Here is a 25,553-nt window from a genome sequence, read left to right as displayed (position 1 = left end):
AATGGCTGAGGTAAAAATTATTTTCTGTGAAAAATGTACTGCTCTCTGTCCACCAGAACACTGCTGGAAAAAGCTTGTCTGTGTAACACACACAGCGCTGTCCTATCTCTCTGCAGTGAAAGGATAAAGTGACTAGTCGGAATGTGGCTGCCGATTATATATGGCTGTGACATTACAGGGGTGACTGGCTGCTGATAGACTGCATCCTGCATGTGATTCAGGGTCATCCCGCCTACCCTTGTTCATGCCTCCCTAGAGTTACTTGCCCCATGTCCTCACATGTGGACCCACCATTTTAGATGCCCTGGAGCCTGGACTGTAAGATGTTCGCATTTGTTGCAAATCAAATTTTTCATGAAATTCGTAACAAATTCTAATTCGTCAGATTCGATTCGCTCATCTCTAGCAAAGACCTCTAAAAGGTGGAAGGGAACAATGTATGGTCCATTGTAACAGGTGGGGGTAAAAACTTCCCCTGTAAGGCCCTACTCTCGCACTATTAATTCCCTTCTTGTCAAATGTTACTCGCCCTAAAAAGGGCGGCCCCACACAGGAACCTCTCCCTATTTCCACCTAAAAACACTGCCATTTCCCAGGGCTTTTAGTAGGAAATAGGGAGAGGTTCCTGAGTGGGGCTGCCCATTTTAGGATGAGTAACACTTGCCTCCAAAAGGTGGAAGGGAACAACATATTGTCCATCGTAGCAGGTGGGGGTAAAAACTTCCCCTGTAAGGCCCTACTCTCACCGTATTAATTTCCTTCTTGGCAAGTGTTACTCGCCCTAAAGAGGACGGCCCCACACAGGAACCTCTCCCTATTTCCACCTAAAAACCCTGGGAAATAGCAGTGTTTTTAGGTGGAAATAGGGTGAGGTTTCTGTGTGGGGCTGCCCTTTTTAGGGCGAGAAACACTTACAAAGAAGGTAACTAATAGTGCGAGAGTAGGGCCTTACAGGGGAAGTTACAATGGACCATACTTTGTTCCGTTCCACCTTTTAGAGGTCTTTGCATCGCATCAATACTTGGTGGTGTAGGTCGCACATGGTGTTTTTTGCACACCTTTTCTATTGTAAGATTTTTAAAAAAAATAGGGGTCTATATATTGTATCCTAAGAAAAGCTAAGTTTTAGCTAATGCATATCCTCAATACTTAATTTCTGTAACTGTGGAGCAGCACCTTAATTATGCTTTTCAGTATCCATGGCAGCACAATGAGAGACCATATGGCATGAAGAGACCATATGGCGGCACAATGAGAGAGTCAGGAGGTGGCAGCATCAGTATGAGGAGACCTTATGGTGGCACAATGAGAGACCTGGAGGTGGCAGCATCAGCATGAGGAGACCATATGGTGGCACAATGACAGAGCCTGGATCTGGCAGAATCAGTATGAGGAGTCCATATGGCGGTACAATGACAGAGCCTGGAGGTGGCAGCATCAGCATGAGGAGACCATATGGCGGCACAATGACAGAGCCTGGATCTGGCAGCATCAGCATGAGGAGTCCATATGGGGGTACAATGACAGAGCCTGGAGGTAGCAGCATCAGCATGAGGAGACCATATGGCGGCACAATGACAGAGCCTGGAGGTGGATGCATCAGTATGAAGAGACCATATGGCAGCACAATGACAGAGCCTGGAGGTGGCAGCAGCAGCATGAGTGCCATGCCAATTGAGTGTTGAGTCTGAGGAATTCACTGACTGTTGACTGGCGGTGTCGGATGTAATTTTCAATGAAGTGGATGACCGAGTGAACCAATCAATGACAGCTGCTGGGTTGCTGGTCGAGACAAGACTGCTAACTGACAGCTCAGACCTCTCGCTGCGACTCCTGCTACTACATGCCCCTACTCTGCTGCGACCTCTGCCTCAGCTGAGTGCATATATGTTACACTTATGAGAGGAGGACTATGCTCTCCACTACACTTAAAACTGTATTAGACTACAGAAACCAGAGCCGCACACAGAGATTCGGGCACACTGTAAAATGCCAAGACGCCAGTCCCTGATGACTGATGGCAAAGGAAACTCGTAGGACCCCTGTCTGGACACGCAACAGATACGTAAATTTGTTGTGGATCAACACTGATGTGTTGTCTGACTAGGAGTACTCTTTATGCAAATAGGGCAAGTGCAATGATTGAGACTCCACTACAGGATAAGTCTCATTATTTAGCTGCTTACTGGAGGACTATTGCTGCTCTGAAGGTGTACTGATAAAGGGAGAAGTGCAATGTCTATATGCTGCTATACTAAGTGCAATTCTCAGATGCTGCTAATAAGACTGTGATAATATAGAGTCCAGTGGGACATGAAAGTGTTGTTGCTGCCAGCGATGAGTGCAATATTGACATGCTGCTGTGTGAAGTGCAGTATCCAGGTGCTGCTGCAAGGACTATGATAATGGAGAGTTCTATGGAACGAAATGCACTGATTACTTTGATGAACTTTGATCTATCAAGCACCTTATCTACTGTAAGGAGAATATTTTGATGCTAGCACTGATTGAGTTAAAATCTGCACTTTTGGATTTTGTGCGAATATATCAGAGGCACTTAACTACCCCCGGGATGGATGAATTGCTGGGGACAAGAGCCCTATAAGGAAATATTGTTGACAGTACTCCAGTCAAAATGAAAGGACTGTCCATAAGTGGATATTTATGCAGTGACAAGCTATATCTACAATAACTGGTGGCGGACCGTAATAAGATTTTTGTGCACTAGTGAGTTATTTTTGGTTTGTTTTTTTTGTTTTTTAATAGCTACATTAAAAGTGAAGTTTTAATATTATCTGAGTATAAGGTTCCCTTTTACCGCTCTGATACTAATGAATTGGGAGACCTAAACCTGTGGCTTTAAGCTAATATATCAATACTAGATGTACGTACAGTTTACACTAATAAGAGGAGGACTATGCACTCCACTACGCTTAAAATTGTATTAGACTACAGAAACAAGTGTGTAGCTTTGGCTGGCCTTTCACAGTAACTAGGCCCAAATTAGTTTAACAGTAAAATATATAAAGGACACCACGTAGGTGTACGTACAGTTTACACTTATGAGAGGAGGACTATACGCTCCGCTACAAACTGTATAAAGCTACAAAAACAAGTGTGTAGCTTTGGCTGGCATTTCACAGTAACTAGGCCCAAATTAGTTTAACAGGAAATATATAAAGGATACCACATAGGTGTATGAACAGTTTACACTTATTAGAGGAGGACTATGCGCTGCACTACGCTTAAAACTGTATTAGACTAAAGAAACAAGTGTGTAGCTTTGGCTGGCCTTTCAAAGTGACTAGGCCCGAATTAGTTTAACAGGAAAAAAAAATGAACACCACGTATTTCTATGTACAGTTTACACACGCTTTCGCTGGCCTTTTACAGTAAGTAGGCCGAAATTAGTTTGACAGGAAAAAAAACTAAAAAGTACACCACCTATGTACGCACAGATTACACTTATGAGAGGACAACACACTCGCTACTCAACCTATATTAGGCACTAAAATCAGGTGACTATGGCTTTTCGTGCTCACCCTAGCTGGCCCCTGTTAGCTTTAGAGTTGTATTACACACTAGTGCTGCAGCACAGAGTCACTGTGTAGTACAGCCCAGTACAATATTATTATGCACTAATAACAGGTGACAATGGCTTTTATTGCTCAGCCTAACTGGCCCCTATAAGCTTTAGAGTTGCTGTACACCACACTGCAACAAAGTCACTGTGCAGTACACACAAGAGTGTACTTTCTCTCTCTCTCCCTTCCCTGTCAGTGATTTTCTACAGTGATTTGGGGTTGTGGTGATTCGCTGCTGTGAACCAGTTTTTCGGTGCAACAAACACACTGCTCTCTCCCTTACATCCTAACCAGTAGCACAGATGAGGTATTCCACCCCCCCCCCCCCCCCTGCGAACTGGTTAGGACAGATGAAAGTTTTATTGAAATCAATCAATTAATTAGTTAGACACACCCACAATACCCTGTATAAGTAGGAGGATCACTCTCGGCCCCCTTGTGTTTTTTCTGTCCTCCCGGACAGTGGGACAGATGGTGACCCCCCCCCCCCCCCTTCAAAAGTGGGTAGATCTTACTACTTTTTTTTTTTACATAAGGCTATTTTGCCTTCCACTTTTCTTCCCTTTTTTCGGGGTTTTTAACTATTCAAATTACAAGTTAGTTTTTTTTTTTTGCTTGGAATCTTCTGATTCCTCCTCCTTCTATGCCTGGCTCTTACCTCTGCCGGCTTCTCTATCATTCTCCTTCATCTCCCTAATCGTTTCATACATAGTTTTCTTAAGTTTCAAACATTTTTATTAAACTCAATTTTTCTCTTTCTATCCCCGCCCCTGGAGGTGGGGCTTACTTTAGGCGCCAACTGGAGAGGTATTAAAACCTTCTCAGTACTGCCGCAGGGTCTCTTTGAGCGCAGTACTGTTGATTAGCCAGCAGTGCTGTCTTTCTGATACTTGAAGCTTTGCTTCCGCACAATCATTGCGGAGAGTACCTTATTTGCTTAATTCCATTTTGTTCCCACTCTTGGGTACTTATTAGCTCTTTTAATCTAGCCGCTCCTTGGAGCTTGCTGCCTTATATAATTTTCTCTAACATATTCCCTAGATCATGTCTACGGAAGGCTCTGCTGACCGTGAGGGCCTGGGGAAAAGAACTGCCAAGCTGAAGCACCTCTAATGTCACAAATGTAACATCCCGCTTGAGGATAATTATGAATTTTCCAGGTGCCCATCTTGCAGAGCGAAATCCCTGCCACCTCACTAGGTGTGGCCTACTGTGCAGGATATGTATGTGTGGGTATCCTCTAACATGTCCGCCATGCAGGCCTCCATTGAGGAACTCAAACAAGTTGTGTCCCAGAAGCGTTCCAGACCAGCTTCTCCTCCTAGAATGGAAATTTCTGCGGAACCTGAAAAAGAAGATTCCAAATCGTCTTCATCTGATGTAGAAGTCGCTGCCTCTTACTTTTTTCCATTGGAAAATACCCAGCACCTTCCAAGATCCATCCGGTCGGGGGACCAGGATGCTGATCTCGGGAAGCCTCTACCTCCGCTTTTAAGGAACCTAGGGTCTTTAAAGCGGATGACACCCTTTTATCCGTACTTAGAATGGAGTGGATAAAAACAGGGATTTAAGACCATGTTTCCTATCCAGGAAACTAAGCTTTCCTCTTGGGGCCCTGTCCCTAAAGTTGACATGGCTGTCGCAAAATTGTCCAAAAGGACCGTGGTTCTTGCCGAGGATGGGTCTTCCTTGCCGGATCCAATGGAGAGGAAAGCTGATTGCACTATGAGGCGTTCCTACTCCACTGCTACTTCTTCTGCGATTGCTTGCTCCGAGGAAGCAGATTTTTTGAAGACCCACTTTTCTAACATCCAGTCGGATTTTGACCAGGGTGTCCCCAGGGATGAGATTTTATTATCCTTTAAGACGGCCAATCTGGCTGTTGATTTTTTTGTGCGATGCTGCTGCTCAGTATCTAAAATTAGCATCTAAGTCCATGGCCCTGGCTTCCGCTGGACATCGTCCTCTGTGGTTAAAGCCTTGAAAGTTGACAACTTTTCCAAAAATACCCTATGTGCCATGCCTTATGAACCCGGCATTTTATTCGGTGCAGAGTTAGACAGCATAATGGAAGGGCTGTCTGACAAGAAGGGCAAGTCCCTTTCTTACTAATCCTTTCGCGGTCGGGGCCAGCGTTCTGGGGGCAGATCAACCTCCCATCCCAAACCTCAAAGAGATTGGGGCAATCAACGCCGGGGCGGTAAGCGCTCCCGTGGCTCAAGAGATAAGAAACTCTGACTACAGGCTTCTACGAAGCTCTGGGTTCCCTGCCGGTTTGACCTTTCCAGTTTCTCATCCCGCCTCCAATATTCCTGTAGGTGGTCGTCTTCACCATTTTCTAAGCGCTTGGTCTCTCCACATTTCCACAGAAATATCTCGGATGGATATTCGATAGACCTTGAATCAATTCCCCCATCCAGGTATGTGGAGACAAGAATTCTTTCACCAATCAAACAAGCTGCACTAGAAACCTACATTCTGGAATACATCCAGAAGAACGCTCTAGAGGAAGTTCCTCTTGCAGAACGGGGGTCGGGAATTTATTCTCCAGTATTCCTAGTTCCCAAGGTAACGGGAGACTGGCGAATGATTATAGATCTGAGATACTTCAATCAGTATGTAAAGCGCAAATGCTTTCGTATGGAAACTATTCAATCTGTGGTCAACCTTATTGCGCCAGGGGATTACCTGGCTACTCTGAATTAAAAGGATGCCTACCTTCATATTCCCATTCATCCTGTATCCAGAAAGTATCTAAGGATCGCAGTTCAGGTAGGGAGAGTTCTAAAACACCTCCAGTTTGTAGCCCTCCTGTTTGGAATTTCTTCATCCCCACACACATTTACCAAAGTTGTGTTAGCAGTAGTTGCTGCTCTAAGGCTCCAGGGGCTCAGCATAGTTCCCTACCTTGACGATTGGCTCCTCAGAGCTCCTTCTCAAGTGATCCTGTTCCAACACCTGCAGTTAACAATATCCTTCCTTCACCAGTTGGGGTGGATAGTCATTTGGGCCAAATCCAATTTCCTCCCAACATCAGTGAGGTTCCTCGGCTTCATAGTCGACACAGTCTCCATGACTCTTTACCTCACTCCTGAGAGGAAATCTCGGGTTCAAGAATCAGCTTTTTTTTCTCTTAGTATCCCGGAGAGTGTCTATTTGCACTCTCATGCGAATGTTGGGACTTGTGTCCGCTACCACAGATGCGGTTCCCTGGGCTCTTTGGCATCTATGCCCTGTTCAGTCAGAGGTCCTTGCCACTTGGAATCTCATGCCATCAGGCCTAAATCAGTGTCACTCTCTGTCTCATTCAGTCCGGTCCTCCCTCAGATGGTGGTTTCACCTCGAGGAAGGCAAATCAATGATCCAAACCTCTTGGATCATACTTACTACCGATGCTTCCCTTGTAGGTTAAGGAGCACATCTCCTGGATCTAACAGTGCAGGGGTCTTCACAGAAGAGAGTGTTAACCTTAAATCTCCTCGAGATTCATGCTGTCTGGTTAGCACTCATCCACTTTGCTTCTCTTCTTAAAGGTAAAGCAGTAAAGATCCAATCCGACAGCATGACGGCTGTACTGTATATCTACAAACAGGGAGGCACTCGATCACAAAGCCTCCTCAGAGAGGCGGGTCTGATCTTGGATTGGGCAGAGAGGAACCTAACCCACTTGTCGGCAGATCACATTCGGGGGTCTCTCAATGTGCTTGCTGACTGCCTGAGCAGAGGACTTTAAACCGGAGAGTGGTTTCTCCATCCAGAAATATTCAAACAGATAACACTCAGGTGGGGTGTGCCAGAAATAGATCTTTTGGCAACAAGGTTTAACACCAAGTTGGTGAGATTTTGCTCCCTGTACAGGAAAGAAAACCCAGTAGCAATCAATGCTCTCTCAATCCCATGGAGGTTCAGACTGGCCTACATCTTCCCTCCAATTTCCTTGATCCCGAGGGTATTGATGAAAGTCAGGCAGGACCAAGCCTCTGTCTTAGCCATAATTCCATTTTGGCCCAAGAGAGCTTGGTTTACCCAACTCCTTCAAATGAGTCGGGTACAATATTAGAGGCTTCCCCAGAGCAAGCACTAGTGTCGGGGGGACACTCACAGCTGCTCAAATCTTCAAATGTTCAACCTGACAGCTTGGAGGTTGATCAGTCCATTCCACATTTAGAAGGGCTTTCTAGTGCGGTCTTGAATATTCTTTCACATTCTAGAGCAGAATCCACAAATTCTGACAATTGTTCAGTCTTGGCGCTCCAGTAAACAAGTTTCTGTACTGAATCCAGCTGTTTCTACCATACTCAGCTTTCTCCAAGAAAAACTTGACAAGAATCTATCCCCTTCCACTCTGAAAGTTCAAGTGTCAGCTATTTCTGCTTTTCTCAAAAAACTTTTATCTCAAGACCAACTAGTCAAAACTTTCTTGAGGGGTTCCTCAAGATTAAAACCTACAATTGTGCAACAAGTCCCAGCATGGGACTTATCTGTGGTGCCCAAGGGATTAGCATCTCCTCTTTTGAGCCTTAAGGACCCAGGGTTTTTCCGTTTTTGCATTTTCGTTTTTTCCTCCTTACCTTTAAAAAATCATAACTCTTTCAATTTTGCACTTAAAAATCCATATGATGGCTTACTTTTTGCGCCAACAATTCTACTTCGTAATGACGTCAGTCATTTTACCCAAAAATCTATGGTGAAACAGAAAAAAAATCATTGTGAGACAAAATTGAAAAAAAAATGCAATTTTGTAACTTTTGGGGGCTTCCGTTTGTACACAGTAAATTTTTTGGTAAAAATTACACCTTCCCTTTATTCTGTAGGTCCATATGATTAAAATGATACCCTATCTATGTAGGTTTGATTTTGTCGTACTTCCGGAAAAATTCATAACTACATGCAGGAAAATGTATACATTTAAAATTGTCATCTTCTTACCCCTATAACTTTTTTATTTTTCCGCATATGGGGCGGTATGAGGGCTAAATTTTTGCGCCGTGATATGAATTTTTTTGCGCTACCATTTTTGCATTGATAGGACTTATTGATTAATTTTTTCATGATATAAAAAGTTACCAAAAGCACTATTTGAGATCTTGGAATTTTTTTGTGCGTATGCCATTGACCGTGCGGTTTAATTAACAATATATTTTTATATTTCGGACATTTCCGCACGCGGCCATGCCACATATGTTTAATTTTATTTTTATTTACACTGGGTTTTTTTTTATGGGAAAAGGGGGGAGATTCAAACTTTTATTAGGGAAGGTGTTAAATGATCTTTATTCCCTTTTTTTTTTTCCACTTTTTTTTTTGCAATGTTATAGCTCCCATATGGAGTTATAACACTGCACACACTGATCTTTTACATTGATCTGTGGTTTCTCATAAGAAACCACTGATCGATGATTCTGCCGCTTGAATGCTCATGCCTGGATCTCAGGCACTGAGCAGTCATTCGGCGATCGGACAGCATGGAGGCAGGTAGGGACCCTCTGGCTGTCATGTAAGCTCCCTGAGCTAACCGGCATGGTTTTACTTTGAACGCCGCATCTAAAGGGTTATTAGCACATGGCACCGTGATCAGTGCTGCGCGCTATTAGCCACAGGTCCTGGTCGTTGTTAGAGGCCGGGCCCGACCAGCGTTATAGAAAGGGAGTGGACTCATGACGTACCGATACGCCATGGGTTCTTAAATTCATCACCATTAAAATAATCTTTTTACTGGCAATTACTTCAGCCAAAAGGATTGGGGAACTCCAAGCGCTTTCCGCGCATGAACCTTATACAAAACTTTTGCCTGATTGAGTATTCTTAAGATTTATGCCATCTTTTATCCCTAAATCCTTTCAGAATATAAACCAAGTCATATCTCTTCCAGTCTTTACTCTACATCCATCCTCCAATGAAGAAAGGGATCTTTATTGCCTTGATATCTCGAGATGCCTCCACATCTACTTGAACAGATCTAAGGAGTTTAGGAAGGATGAAACTCTTTTATTTCATTTTGCAGGATCCAAGAGAGGTCTCAAAGCTTCAAAACCTTCCATCAGTAGATGGGTAAAGGATGTGTGGTGTCCTGGTACAGTATTGCATACCGTACCTAGTGTAGAGGTCCCCAAAGTCAGAGTAACTACGTTCAGGTAGGGTTCCTCAGGTGGGACAGCCCCTAGTCGCCTCTCCTCAAGTCTATCTCTAGTAATAATATATGTATATATTTAATAATTATATATATTCTATAGTAATGTATAGTGCTTACCTTGTTCAGCGTCGCAGGACCTTCGGTCTTGTGACCATGCTAATAACCTCAATGGTATGTTGGAGGACCTTTGGAGGTCCTTGGGTCACGTGTTACCCACAAATCTTTGTAATGGTGATTGACATCAGTATAGACCAATTAGCATTAGTCCAGCCCCTGCCCATATAAGGGAGCTGCATCCAATTACCGCTCTCTTGGGTTGCTGCTCTCATGGACGCCGGACTAACAGAACGGTGCTATGCTAGGCCTCAAAAACCTGCCGGCCTCAGCGGAACCAAAACTGTGAGTTCAAATCTAAATCCCTGCTAATGCTAGCGTGACTACTGGACCGCGACTAATCCCCTAAATCCAGTGGAACAACGCACAGTACTAAAAGACTCTAAATGCTAAAGTCCCAACCTTTGTCAATCTCCAAGGAAAGCCGTTGTTATGCTGAGAGACTGTTATGTTATTGAGGCTTGCAGAAAACCTTCAGTAAAAGTTAATACTGCTTCAGAAAACTCTTGGGTTGTGGACAATCTATTCTTATTATCTACCTCCCTATCGCTCTTGTGAAGGGCGGCGGTGGGAAAAGCATTATTGAGGAACCCTCACCCTGGTGTCACGAATAGCAAGGGTTAACAAACACCCTTTCATTACTGCACAGCTACACTCCCCATACCCTACATCCCCCAGGCTATCACAGATGCCATTCGTATTTCCATGGTATCTCAAGGTATGGAGCCTCCTGAGTTTGTAAAAGTTCACTCCACCAGGTCTGTATCAACCTCCTTTGCAGAAAGGAGTTGTCACGATTCGGCTTCCAGGTAGTGGATCCTCTGTGTCAGCGAGGGATTGGCGTGGACCGTGCTAGTGGACCGGTTCTAAGAGGCTACTGGTTTTCACCAGAGCCCGCCGCAAAGCGGGATGGTCTTGCTGCGGCAGTAGCAACCAGGTCGTATCCACTAGCAACGGCTCTACCTCGCTGACTGCTGAGAAGGCGTGGGACAGAAGGACTAGGCAGAGGCAAGGTCAGACGTAGCAGAAGGTCGGGGGCAGGCGGCAAGGTTCGTAGTCAGGATGGGTAGCAGAAGTTCAGGTACACAGGCTTTGGACACACTAAACGCTTTCACTGGCACAAGGCAACAAGATCCGGCAAGGGAGTGCAAGGGAGGAGACTAGATATAGCCAGGGAACAGGTGGGAGCCAATTAAGCTAATTGGGCCAGGCACCAATCATTGGTGCACTGGCCCTTTAAATCTCAGAGAGCTGGCGCGCGCGCGCCCTAGAGAGCGGAGCCGCGCGCGCCAGCACAAGACAGCAGGGGACCGGGACGGGTAAGTGACCTGGGATGCGATTCGCGAGCGGGCGCGTCCCGCTGTGCGAATCGCATCCCCAACGGCCATGACAGTGCGGCGCTCCCGGTCAGCGGGACCGACCGGAGCGCTGCAGGGAGAAAGACGCCGTGAGCGCTCCGGGGAGGAGCGGGGACCCGGAGCGCTAGGCGTAACAGTACCCCCCCCCTTAGGTCTCCCCTTCTCTTTGTCCAGTAACTGCCTCCCCTGGGATGAGGACACCGGGAAAGAATGGAGGGTTTCCTCAACGGCAGGCAGTACAGCAGGAGTGGGAATGGGGAGGGAGGGCAGAGGGCGAGGCCTGGCACGGGGCAGTGTGACACCAGGACGGGGGCCATGGGGTGGCACAGAGGCTTGCCTGACGGGACTGGGAGGGGGGGAGAGGCACTTCCTGTGGCAGGCAGAGTCCCAGTTCCTGATCTCCCCGGTGGTCCAATCAATGGTGGGGGAATGAAGCCGGAGCCAAGGCAGACCGAGGAGAACCTCAGAGGTACAGTTGGGGAGAATGAAGAATTCAATCCTCTCAAGGTGGGGTCCAATAGACATGAGGAGGGGCTCTGTGCGGTAACGCACGGTGCAGTCCAATCTGGCTCCGTTGACCGCGGAAATGTAGAGCGGCTTGACGAGACGGGTCACCGGGATGCTGAATTTATTAACAAACGACTCCAAAATAAAATTCCCAGAGGCACCAGAGTCCAAGCAGGCCACGGCTGAGAGGGAGGAGCTGGCTGAAGAAGAAATCCGCACGGGTACCGTGAGACGTGGAGGAGCAGACTTGGAACCAAGAGACGCCACACCCACGTGAGCTGGGTGCGTGCGTGCGTTTCCCAGGCGTGGAGGACGGATAGGGCAATCCACCAAGAAATGCTCGGTACTGGCACAGTAAAGACAGAGATTTTCTTCCCTGCGGCGATTCCTCTCTTCCTGGGTCAGGCGAGACTTATCCACTTGCATGGCCTCCTCGGCGGGAGGCCCAGGCGTAGATTGCAACGGATACTGTGGGAGAGGTGCCCAGAGATCTAAGTCTTTTTCCTGGCGGAGCTCTTGGTGTCGCTCAGAAAAACGCATGTCAATGCGGGTAGCTAGATGGATGAGTTCTTGCAGATTGGCAGGAATCTCTCGTGCGGCCAGCACATCCTTGATGCGACTGGATAGGCCTTTTTTAAAGGTCGCGCAGAGAGCCTCGTTATTCCAGGATAATTCTGAAGCAAGAGTACGGAATTGTACGGCATACTCGCCAACGGAAGAATTACCCTGGACCAGGTTCAACAGGGCAGTCTCGGCAGAAGAAGCTCGGGCTGGCTCCTCGAAGACACTCCGGAGTTCAGTGAAGAAGGCCTGGACTGTGGCTGTGGCAGGATCATTGCGGTCCCAGAGCGGTGTGGCCCAAGACAAGGCCTTTCCTGAAAGAAGGCTTACTACAAACGCCACCTTAGACCGTTCTGAAGGAAACAAGTCCGACATCATCTCCATATGCAGGGAACACTGAGACAAAAATCCGCGGCAGAGTCTGGAGTCCCCATCAAATTTGTCCGGCAGGGACAAGCGGAGGCTAGGAGTGGCCACTCGCTGCGGAGGAGGTGCAGGAGCTGGCGGAGGAGATGGTTGCTGCTGTAGCAGAGGCAGAAGTTGCTGTAACGTGGCGGTCAACTGCGACAGCTGCTGTCCTTGTTGGGCAATCTGCTGCGATTGCTGAGCGACCACCGTGGTAAGGTCAGCGAGACTTGGCAGCGGCACCTCAGCGGGATCCATGGCCGGATCTACTGTCACGATTCGGCTTCCAGGTAGTGGATCCTCTGTGTCAGCGAGGGATTGGCGTGGACCGTGCTAGTGGACCGGTTCTAAGAGGCTACTGGTTTTCACCAGAGCCCGCCGCAAAGCGGGATGGTCTTGCTGCGGCAGTAGCAACCAGGTCGTATCCACTAGCAACGGCTCTACCTCGCTGACTGCTGAGAAGGCGTGGGACAGAAGGACTAGGCAGAGGCAAGGTCAGACGTAGCAGAAGGTCGGGGGCAGGCGGCAAGGTTCGTAGTCAGGATGGGTAGCAGAAGTTCAGGTACACAGGCTTTGGACACACTAAACGCTTTCACTGGCACAAGGCAACAAGATCCGGCAAGGGAGTGCAAGGGAGGAGACTAGATATAGCCAGGGAACAGGTGGGAGCCAATTAAGCTAATTGGGCCAGGCACCAATCATTGGTGCACTGGCCCTTTAAATCTCAGAGAGCTGGCGCGCGCGCGCCCTAGAGAGCGGAGCCGCGCGCGCCAGCACAAGACAGCAGGGGACCGGGACGGGTAAGTGACCTGGGATGCGATTCGCGAGCGGGCGCGTCCCGCTGTGCGAATCGCATCCCCAACGGCCATGACAGTGCGGCGCTCCCGGTCAGCGGGACCGACCGGAGCGCTGCAGGGAGAAAGACGCCGTGAGCGCTCCGGGGAGGAGCGGGGACCCGGAGCGCTAGGCGTAACAGGAGTCTTGTTCCTTTGGAACATATATGCAAGGCTGCATCTTGGAGTTCACTCTCCACTTTTATCACCCACTACAGACTTGATAGTAGATTGGCCGATTTCTCCTAATTTGGATGGACAGTATTATCTGCCCTTCTCCATAGGGTCTTCTGCTTGCCATTTCCCCATCTGTGCTACTGGTTAGGATGTGAGGGAATAGTTAATTTCTAACGATTATTTGTTTTCCCTTAGTCCTAACAGTAGCACAACTTTCCCTCCCTAGTTTAAATTCTATCATTTTTAATTATTAATTGTTAATTATTAATTACTATTTGTTAATTATTACATTTTCTTTTTGTTCTTCTTGTTTATTACACAAGGGGACAGAGGATCACCCTCCTTCTTATACAGGGTATTGTGGGTGTGTCTAACTGATTGATTTCAATAAAATTCCATCTGTTCTAAACAGTTTGCGGGGGGTGGAATACCCCATCTGTGCTACTGTTAGGACTAAGGGATAACAAATCATCGTTAGAAATTAATGAATCTCTCTCTGCAATAAAATGCTCTCTCTGACATAAAATGCTGGAATGGCCGGACTGGGCGTGAAAACCAGCCCTGGAAAAAATTACATGCCAGTACCATAGTCTTGCGTCATTATACCAGCGTGTCGTCATTTTCTTGTTCATAAAAGGTAAAATCATGCATTTTAAAGCATATTTGAAGAGTGCCTTACTTATAGATAAGACATATAAAGAGCAAAAATAGTAGTTTCCCCACATTAGGTGCAGTATATTTCCCCCACATTAGGTGCAGTATAGTGCCCCACATTAGGTACACTCTGTACACTGAGGACAAGCGGGGCTCTGTACACTGAAGACAAGCGGGGCTCTGTACACTGAGGACAAGCGGGGCTCTGTACACTGAGGACAAGCGGGGCTCTGTAAACTGAGGACAAGCGGGGCTCTGTACACTGAGGACTAGCGGGGCTCTGAACACTGAGGACAAGCGGGGATCTGTACACTGAGGACAAGCGGGGCTCTGTACACTGAGAGCAAGTGGGGCTCTGTACACTGAGGACAAGCGGGGCTCTGTACACTGAGGACAAGCGGGGCTCTGTACACTGAGGACAAGCGGGGCTCTGTACACTGAGGACAAGCGGGGCTCTTTACATTGAAGACAAGCAGGGCTCTGTACCCTGAGGATAAGCAGGGCTCCGTACATTGACGACAAGCAGGGCTCCGTACAATGACAACAAGCAGGGCTTCGTACACTGACAACAAGCAGGGCTCTGTACATTGACAACAAGCAGGGCTCTGTACACTGACAACAAACAGGACTCTGTACACTGACAACAAGCAGGGCTCTGTACACTGACAACAAGCTAGGCTCTGTACACTGACAACAAGCAGGGCTCTGTACACTGACAACAAGGAGGGTTCTGTACCTGAGGACAAGCAGGGCTCTGTACACTGAGGACAAGCAGGGTTCTGTACTGAGGACAAGCAGGGCCTGTACGAGAGAGAGCGGGGGCGGGCGCACTGCTCGGTGGCACAGTGAACTCCGACATGGCGGGCTGCTGCGCTTAGATGTGAGGTCACGTCACCCCTAAGGTTTGAACGCAGCAACGTGCCACGCCGGCGTTCAAAGCGCCTCTCCCAGGCAGCCACACTGACAACCCAGGGCCGTAAGTAAGAAGCAGGGCCGGTGTGAGGTGGTTTTTTACGCCCCCGTAGATCCATGCGTCCGCTCCTCCCCCAGCTCGCCGAACATTTCCGAAGCTAGAACTGGGGGAGGGCAGAGCAAGGGGAGAGAGAAGGTCCACGCCCCCTCCCTCATCTCCCCTCCCTGAGCTTGGCTGTTCGGCTGGACGCAGATCTCTACAGCACGCCCCCTCCCTGAGGACATAGATCTCCACGGCAGGTCCCCTCCCTCATCTCCCCGAGCTGAGGACGTAAATCTCCACGGCAGGTCCCCTCCCTCATCTCTCCTCCCTGAGGACATAGAGCAGTGCTCCCAATGAGCTCTATGTGTAAAGGGGGACATACTGCACGGGCTAGAGGGGGACATACTGCATGGGCTAAAGGGGGACATACTACACGGGCTAAATGTCCCTCTTTAGCCCCTGCAGTATGTCCCCCTTTACACATAGAGCTCATTGGGAGCACTGCTCTACGTCCTCAGGGAGGAGAGATGAGGGAGGGGACCTGCCGTGGAGATTTACGTCCTCAGGGAGGGGAGATGAGGGAGGGGATCTGCCGTGGAGATTTACGTCCTCTCCTTGCTCTCCCCTCCCCGAGCTCTAGCTTCGGAAATGTTCGGAGAGCTGGGGGAGGAGACGACGCATGGATCTACGGGGGCGCAAAAAAAACAACTCACACCGGCCTGGGACAGTGCAGGGCCGGCCCTCTTCTTTGTTAAGATACGTATCGTGGGTGCCGGGCGGCCTATGCGGGCCGGCTGGGCAGGCCGCTGGGCCTATTTTTATGTAGGGGCCTGGTGCCCGTACGTTAATCTCTGCAAAGCGGCCCCATGCTCGGCGGCCCACCGGAAAAATTCCTGGTATCCCGTTAGGCCAGTCCGGGCCTGGCCGCAAGATGGCTGCCGATTATATAGGGTTGTGACATCACAGGGCTGGCTGGCTGCTGATAGGCTGCATGCTGCATGTGATTCAGGGTCACCCTGCCTACCTGCCTTCCCAGAGTTCCTTGCCCCATGTCCTCACATGTGGATCCGCCATTTTAGATACCCTGGATCCTGGACCGCACTAAATGGAGTTTAATTAAGTGATTTGTTTCATCGAATCGCAGCGATATTCAGATTCAATACGAATCAAATTTTTCCTGAAATTCGTAACAAATTTGGATTTGTCAGATTCGATTAGCTCATTCCTATTCCCAATGCGTTTTTTTTTTTTTTGCCCATGTGAACCTACCTTAATTCTTGACCTCTTGCTCACTTTCTAGATAAGGGAGTGAGAAACACCATGCACCTACTAGGTATACTTATTCTATTGTTTAGGCTATATGCATTCACACTTTATGCATAGTTATATTACTGAAAATACATACAAGTTATGTATTGTATCGTATGTGTTTTTTTTAAAAACTTAAATGTAAGAGCTGTGTGTTAAATATTTTGTATTTGAGTTCCATAGACCAATCCACAAGATATAAAGATGATTGAGGCAATTGAAGCTAAATTGTTCTATTATCATAAGGGTAATTTCATAGGGTGCATTGTTCCCCAGTTACCCTGTATTTTGACCCTGTTTGTATAGTACTGTTTTTCCCATCTCTTCTGTAATTTTACAAAAAAAAAAAAAAAACACTGACTGTAAAATTCCTAAAAGTTTCTGCATGGTCAAAAGTGTGCTCCCGCCCCCCCCCCCCTCTAATGCTCAGCACTGTGAACAGGGTTTGTTTAAAGATTTCCCCTTTTATCTCTCTTTTTGACTGTACAAATATTACTAGTAAATCAGCAATGTACAAATGTACAAAATGGTCAATCATTTTTACCATGCTTCTGTATTTTAGGGTTAACAGACACCATTGACATTTCTGTCAGTCTCTGCTAGTCCTGAGATCTCACTAGAGGACGAGTCCTCTGTGTCTTTCTATTAGAAATGATAAAATGGGGTTTGATGTAGTTCTTCCATATTTCATGTCTGAACGACTCATAAAATTGAAATGATAGCACTGGGATATCTGTGGCTTTCCCAATCTGTGTGCCTAAGCTTTAGATAGGTGTCTTTATTCCGCCTTAATTGACATTAAACAGATGAAGTCTATAACTCTGCTTCGCTCTAAAGAATGAAAAAAAAACAATTCTTCATCCTCTTTGTGGTTTCTCTCCTCCTTTATTCAACAGACAAATCTGTGCAAAACCGCAGCCTCCTGATCTGTCATCTTTCAAGGCGGAAAGTGACAATGGTCAGGCGAAACAAGAGGTGTTAGCACACTACGAACAGCATCTGCCTGCATGTAGCTTCTGCCTCCTGCAGAGCTTTATGCTAATTTCTTGGAAAGCGGTCTTGCTGAGCATACAGATTAAACCCTACTTCAGACTAAATTGAGAGTTGTTGACTGGAGCGAGGACAATGGATTGTCCCTTCCCAAACTTTATAAGAAAGGGGCTGCCATTTTATTGTGTCTGAATGACACAAGGGACAAAAGGAAGACTTGTTCCACTAAAAGGAAGACTTGGTCCATATAGCTTTCCAGCCCCAGTCACCCAGAGACTAATTTAGGAGAAGCTCGTTCACATGGTGAAATGAATGAGGTGATTTAATGCTATCCATTTCTGAATAAATACATACAAATCTGAAAAAATATATATAATTATTTTAGTGATAAAAGTTAAATTCATAATAAAATTCAAAATAAGAAAAATTGCCGCTAATCACAGCAACCTGCCTCAGCCAGTCATCGCTTCAGTGGGCCATCAGGAAGTGGGCAGCAGCAAGGACTTGGGTACCATTGAAATAGCAGCAACAGCAGATCGGACAGGTCATTATTAATAACTTTTATTTTATTATTTTTAAGGCATGCTGTCCCTTTTGAAACCTTTTTAATTTACCAGACAATTCCTTTAAAGCTTACCTGTCATTTGCAAAAAACATTTTTTATAATGTAGATAATAACATTAGAAGGAGTAGAGGAACTAGAGGAGGGTCCCTGGTGCACCTAACAGCTTTTTTTGCATATCAATTACACTGACATGATAGATGAACGGTGAACTGGAACGTCATATTAAAGGTTAGAGTTGAGCGAACTTACAGTAAATTGGCTCGTAGCGAACCTCGCGGCTCAGCTGTAGATCACATTATCCTACATAAATTAGTTCAGCCTTCTAAGTGCTTCGGTTGCTTGGAAAAGGTGGATACAGTCCTAGGACACCTAAGTCTGTCACCCAGGACTTTTCCAGGCAACCAGAGCCCTTGGAATCCAGAACTACTTTATACAGACTAATGTAATCAATGGCTGAGCTCCGAGGTTCACTACGAGCCAATTTACTGTTCGCTCAACTCTATTGAAGGTACTATAATGCATAGTTTAATGACTGCAGTTGTAAGTGGTGCGATTGAGACTGGGCCTTGACAAAAGAACGCCCTCCCTCATGTGCATCCAGTTAATAACTATGACAGAGCAGAGAGCCATTTGCTCTCTATCCCACTCCTACTTTACTAGAAGGCAGGAGCATCCAAGGATTTTAGCACTACAGAACAGTGTCCTGAGAGAAGGGAAAAAGTGGAGTCCAGCTACTTATCATTGAAAATGGAAGAAGTGAGTTTCAGGGGATTTTTCAATTTCATTTGAGCACACTGTGCACTATTAATATGGGTCTGGTGTCCTAAATACATTTCTAGCTTTACTATCCCAGTACAAAAAGGGGAAGCATTACCAATGTATGGAGGGTTACTACTGCATAGGGGCAGAAAAGTGATGCATTACTGCTTTATATGGGTACAGAGTTATTACTACTGCAATGTCCCAATTACTGTATGTGGCTGGGCTGCTGATTGTTCTTGTCCACTGATGTATGTTACATGTTTATATGCAGTATTTTATACTGTTATGCACTTTCTGATAATCATAACAATATTCTAGGCCAATAAAGAAAGGACTGCCATTAAAACACATATAACACTTAGTCTCCACAAGTTTGGGGGTCAGCCATGCCCCTCGTGACATCACGGCCATGCCCCCTCAATGCAAAAAGTCTATGAGAGGGAGCATGATGGCCTTCACGCCCCCTCCCATAGACTTGCATTGAGGGGGCGTGGTCAAGATTTCACGAGGGGCGTGGCCGACCCCTACAGCGCAAAAACAGCATTCGGAACATTTACTTCCGAATGCTGGCCAGTGGAGTACCCCTTTAAAGCATTTTTTCTTTGGAAGGGGTTGTTTTTGTACATCATGTCACATTCCTATTATTTGTGTAAACAAGAAAAAAATAAGCCCTAATGCTATAACTTTATAGAACAGGAAACAACATTACACAATCTTCAAAGGGAACCAATCATCAGATTTTACCCTATATAATGCTTGGCAAAGCGTTATATAGGGTAAAATTGTTGTCCTGACCATCCCCGGGGGACGCTCCTGCCCCAGGGATGGTGAAGATATGAAGTTATAAACTAGTCACTGCCGCCACCGTAAGTAGTCACCTGGGCGGGGAGCTCCTCTCATCTAGTCCCGTTCTTCGGCCGGGAGCGACGCCCCCTCTGCTTGATTGATGGGCCGCGTCATTGTTCCGCTCACTGAACAGACAGAGCAGAGCGATGACGCTGCCCATCAATCAAGCGGAGGGGGCGTCGCTCCCGGCCGAAGAACGGGAGTAGGTGAGAAGAGCTCCCCGCCCAGGTGACTACTTACGGTGGCGGCGGTGACTAGTTTATAACTTCAAATCTTCACCATCCCTGGGGGCAGGAGCATCCCCCGGGGATGGTGAAAATAAAGATTTTACCCTATATAATGCTTTGCCAAGCGTTATATAGGGTCAAATCTGATGATTGGTTCCCTTTAAGTCATAGGAAAGTAAAAAAGCAAGGAAAAATAGAAAGCCTATGATTTATACTGTGTGTTTTCTACATTTTATATGCAGAACATAGCACCGATTGGAAGGTACCAGAACACTTTTCTTTCATCTGATTAGAAATGAAATTCATTTAAATGAAACAACAGGAGTATTCATGACTTCAGTGGTTCCATTTAATACCCTATATCAGTATAACTTATTCCCAAAATGCATGCTCACATGAGTGCCTTTGTGCTGATGCAAATGAAAGCACAATAACATCTGTAGAAAGTGTAGAATTGCAACCATAATACTCCATTTTATCCTTTTAATCTTGAACAACTCCTTTCTCGTTGGGCGTGTTAATAATTATACCTGCACATTGTGAATTGGTAGCATTGGCATAGAGTAGATGTTTATACATAGTTGTCATATCTAAATGGATGGAAGTAAATGCAATGTAACAACCAGCAGCTTGTACTGTATCTTGCTGCTGTTGTTTACTGGACTAGAAAGTGACATGACAAGTTAATAAAGGACAGCAGTTACAGGGTGGGATGTTCTGAGTCTTCCTTAAGTGTCACTTAAGATAGTATGATCATGATAAGACATGAAGGGAAATTGAAGAGAACATGGCTTGGGTGGGTATAACACAATGAGAGTTGAGAAAATAAACAGGAAGAGTGGTTTATATAGTCAATTACTACCTACTATAACCTGTTATTATTAGGCTATGAACCCTCCTTAAATATCTGTTCAGAGTAGGCTTTCTTCACATTTCCCATCTTTCTCACAAACAACTGCTACCTAAGTACACAGGGATGTACTACATCTTGGTCATCTAGGATTCAGGGTGCAATGATCGAACATTAACTCATCATGGTAACAGCACAGTGATGTACTCATGATATACATAACTACTATATATCTATATAGATAAATACTTCATACAGATTTATATGTTATATGGATTTTGGAGTGTACGATGTAATGACAGGGAGAGGCATGGCTGTTAGTAATGTTCAGAAAGAGCCCAGGCCCACTGGGGGAGTTTTTTTTTTCTATATTTTTGTGTCCTGCATAATTTCTTTTACACCGTACATTACAAGAAACTACACAGGACAAAACAAGACATGCCTTATAACTGCAGTTTCCATTGCTAGAAGGGGTAAGGGACCTGCAGTGACAATATGGTCTTATGAACATGAATGCACAAGTCCTGAACCTAGGAAAGGACGAGGAACGTCTGGAGAGTACAGATGAATGGAGAGAAGGTAAGGAAGGATCCTGGAGAGTTATCCTGATGTACGGTGTCCATTTTAGGACATCGTCAGTCGTCAGCCGTACCTCTGTCCTCCGTCAGGTGAAACAGCATCCCACCTCCTCCATCGGACCAATCGCTGTCAGTCGTCAGGCACAACTCCGTCCTCCGTCAGGTGAAACGGTGTCCCGCCTCCTCCCTCACACCAATCGCTGTCATCCTTCAGCCACAACTCCCTCATCCGAAAGTCCCTCATCCAAAACGCCGTCATGCCTCAGACGATTTTCCCTCAGACGCAGAGCCGACGCTGCACAGCTCTGTATAGCAGAGCCGACATAGAATAGCTTGTACAGCAGAACCCGTATAGCAGAGAGCCGACACTGACTCAGCTCTGCTACACGGCAGGAAGGTTTTTTGTCTGAGGGATGACAGAGTTTTGGATGAGAGACTTTAGGATGACAGAGTTTTGGATGAGAGACTTTAGGATGAAAAAGGAGGGAGGAGAGAGTTGAGGCTGACGCCTGACGGAGATTGGTCCGAGGGAGGAGGTGGGACTCTGTTAAGTCTGACGAAGGACGGAGGTACAGCTGGCGACTGACGATGTCCTAAAATGGACACTACTGATGATCGGGATAAGGATGCTGCTTCCAGTCTGGGAGGGTGGGGATGTCGAAAGTATTGCTGCCAGTGGGGAAGGGTGGTGTGGGGAAAAATTCCACTGCCAGTGTGGAAGGGAAGGGAATGAATCCTGCTGCCAAAAGGAGCAGGTAGAATGCTGATACAGCTGCCAGTGGGGGAGGGTTGGACTGGACAAGTCCAATCTATAAATCTAGTGCATCACAACATTTCAAGGAGTACTCTGGAGGGAATTTTTTTTTTTAACAGATTTGTAAATTACTTCTATTAAAAAAAAACGTTAAGCCTTTTAGTACTTCTCAGCTGCTGTATTCTCTAGATAAAGGTTGTGTAGTTCTTTCAGTCTGACCACAGTGCTCTCTGCTTCCACCTCTGTCTGTGTCAGGAACTGTCCAGAGCAGAAGAGGTTCGCTAGCAGGTGTTGCTGCCAATTGACTTCAAAAGACAGCAGAATCTACCAAAGCAAATCTGCAGCAGAAAATATGCAAGTGTGAATGCACCCTAAGGAAGCCAGAATTCTGGCAATGCTTGAGGAAGGGTTCTTTATATTCAATTATCTATCAATGGCTTATTTTTCCTGGTGTCTGACAGGACTCAGGACCTGCAGCATGGAAAGTATAAATGCTAGCAGTGACCACAGGCTACATTGTTGCCTATGAAATGATTTTCTTTTGTTGCTGGCACATCTATATATTTCTACATGGTAGGACATTATTGGTAGAAATAAAGGGGGAGATTGATCATTGATTTTACCCATTTTTTTGCGCAGTGACTTTCATTGCGTCTTTTTTGTGCGTCTTTTTTGACAGAGCAAAAAGCAAGTACTCTATTTTTTTTGTGTATTGTGGAATGCATTTTACAGTGGATACTGATTTATCATGTGTGTTTTTTTTGTTTAGACGCATTTTTTTTTTGCCCAAATACGTTTTTTTACGCAAAAATACACCATCAAAAAGGACACTTAGGAAAGACTTCTACCGAGACAGCCAGGGGATGCAGTCCCTCAACACTACTAAACTACAACTACTCCCATTCCTATCATGGGACAGAGCCTGTCCCATGATGGGAGTAGTTGTAATTCTGCAGCGCTGAGAGATGGCACCTGCAAGTCCCCCCCTGGCTGCAGGACTATTTTGAGACAGTTAGGACTACTACTCCCATCATGGACATACTCTGCCCATGATGGGCGTAATAGTCCAGGGGCTGAGGGGCAGATTGAGTCAGGTCATTCTCTAAAGACCAGCTGCAATCTGCATTTATTAACTGTAAAACCGGCGCACATGCGGCTTTTCATAATACCCGCCACTGGGACACGGGAGCTCTGATTGGTGAAAAGCTATTCACCAATCAGAGCTCCAGGGTCCCGCAACCGGGGGATGTGCAAGTGTCATCCCTCAGCGCTGCGGTAATACAACTACTCTCATTATGGGACACACTCTGTCCCATGATGGGAGTAGTAGTCCAAGGGCAGAGGGACAGATCGAAAAGGGGGTCTCACTCCTGAGACCCCCTGCGAGTCGACCTTTACTGCTCCGCCGCTGGCTACACAGTCCAGGCCTGCGTTTTGTAAAATGGGAACAGAGCCTTTCTGGCCATGTGTTCCCAAACAGAGAGACTCCATCTGTTGTTTAACTACAGCCCCCCATGATGGGAATTGTAGTTTTGCAACAATTGGAGGCTCTTTGTTGAGGAACACGCTGCATTATGTGCGCTCTCCCCAGAAAAGAGCACAAAAAATGTACTAACCCATATTTCTTGTTTTTCTTTTCTTCTCATTTCAGATATGTGAATGCGGAGAGCTACGCCAGATTCGGTGGACTGTGACAATGACCAGCATTTTTTAAATTTCAATAAAATGGTTAATGAGGGCTGTAGGGGAGTGTTTTTTTAAATAAAAAAAGTTTTTTCAATGTGTCCTGTCTGATCCTGAAAATAGGGGGAACCCTGTGCATTTTTGTTCTGTTCCCGCATAGGATCAGGAGCGCCATATCAGCATGGGTTAACTCTTTCCTTACTGGGCTCCTGTATAGCATACATGGGTACATTATGCACCCCTGTATACTATACAGCCGGCGGAGGTAAGTAGTGATGCTCTACACCCTGTATATGCTATACATCACTCCTCACCTCCTTACGCTCTGTGGACCAGGCGCTCTGCATCCGACCCATGGAGTGGTAGGTAGAAGGCAGTAAAAAAAAATTGCCACAGGGTACAAAAATGACTGTTTCCACACACCAGCAAAAATGCAAGAAAAACTGACAAAACGCAGGAAAAAGCTGTGACAATTTTTCTGGTGTTTTTGCTGGTGGACAAAAAGCCTCAATGGAATCCTGGCCTCAAAGCAATAGAACAAAATCCCTGTGTCCACTTTTCCTGTGAGGTGCAGCTCAGGTGTACAAATAGAACTGTGTGGAGATTTAGAACTTTGTACAAAATTAGTTGCAATTGCAATTGCACCAAATTTAGACCAACCAAAACAATCTACAAAAAACTTCTACCTACACCAACATTGATAAATTTCCCTAAAGACAACAAGTAAAAGTTACTATTTTGTTGATAAGGTAATACAGCATGAAACAATTATTACATTACTGCCATACTCTCCAGTCACAGTAGATGTAATCTGTGACAAGCCAGGTACAACATTTTAGTTATATACTTTATTAAAGAGCATTACAAAAAACAACTCTTCAGATTGTGCTCCTTACTGCTAAGCTTCTCACATGAGTTACTAGTCCCTAACCTCTGCTGAGATAGAGACAAACAGTTCACCTTACTATAACGCCTAGTGCTATGACTGAGCGTGTGCGACCAGCAAGCTGAGGGTGAACTTAAGGTTATCATCTTAGCCACCCAGCTATTAACATGACATTTTGGACCAGTAAGGGCTGAGGGAGTATGTAGGACTACTACATTTACTTACTAAATACTGAAGATTCTTATTACTTTAAATGGAGTTAAGTTCTGTATTCCAGTCACCCCTTGAAAGTGAATGTCACCCACTGCCACCATAGAAAACCATTCCCAATCTAAAAGATGATATGGGGCACTAAAAACACCTGTACCCTTGTTTTGCAAGTCTGTGCTTTAAAAAACACAGACAATCAAGTGGATTCAGTACGGCCGAATAGTCGAATGGCAGGGCCAAGGCTTGAAAAGGCTGGATAGCCCACCTCTCCTCTCTCCCTTCATGTCCTGTCTTCCCTCGCCAGTCCTCACTGTCATAGTAACTCAGCCTAAAAGTTTAAAAAAAGAAAAACATCCATCAAGTTCAACCTATATCACTACTGTGTTCCTGCTCTGTTGATCCAGAAGAAGGCAAAACACCTTTATTAGGCTGATGCCAATGGCCTTGTACAGAAAGTGGCGAGACAAGGCAGGACAGGACCTAGAAAGAGAGGCGTGACAGCCCCCAGCTTTTAAGCCTTGGCACCGCACATCCGTTTGTTTAGCTGTAATGGAAAAACAAAGATATGGTCGATATCTGTGCTCTACATCATCTGTTAGATTGTGAGTGCTTT

The 25,553-nt window shown here is 46.1% G+C and overlaps 1 long non-coding RNA gene across 1 annotated transcript in view; it reads left to right on the top strand.

Moving 5' to 3' along the window:
* Nucleotides 1-23,890, top strand: part of LOC130368368 (uncharacterized) — a 36,866-nt gene extending 12,976 nt beyond the window's left edge. Inside the window, exon 3 of the long non-coding RNA XR_008892432.1 lies at nt 23,813-23,890. This is a non-coding gene — a long non-coding RNA (uncharacterized LOC130368368). The remainder of the gene's footprint in view (nt 1-23,812) is intronic.
* The last annotated feature ends 1,663 nt before the right edge of the window (nt 23,891-25,553 follow it).

The sequence above is a fragment of the Hyla sarda genome, chromosome 4, assembly GCF_029499605.1.
Source record: "Hyla sarda isolate aHylSar1 chromosome 4, aHylSar1.hap1, whole genome shotgun sequence".
In the NCBI taxonomy this organism is placed as follows: domain Eukaryota; kingdom Metazoa; phylum Chordata; class Amphibia; order Anura; family Hylidae; genus Hyla; species Hyla sarda.
This window is presented reverse-complemented; position numbering and strand designations above follow the sequence as displayed.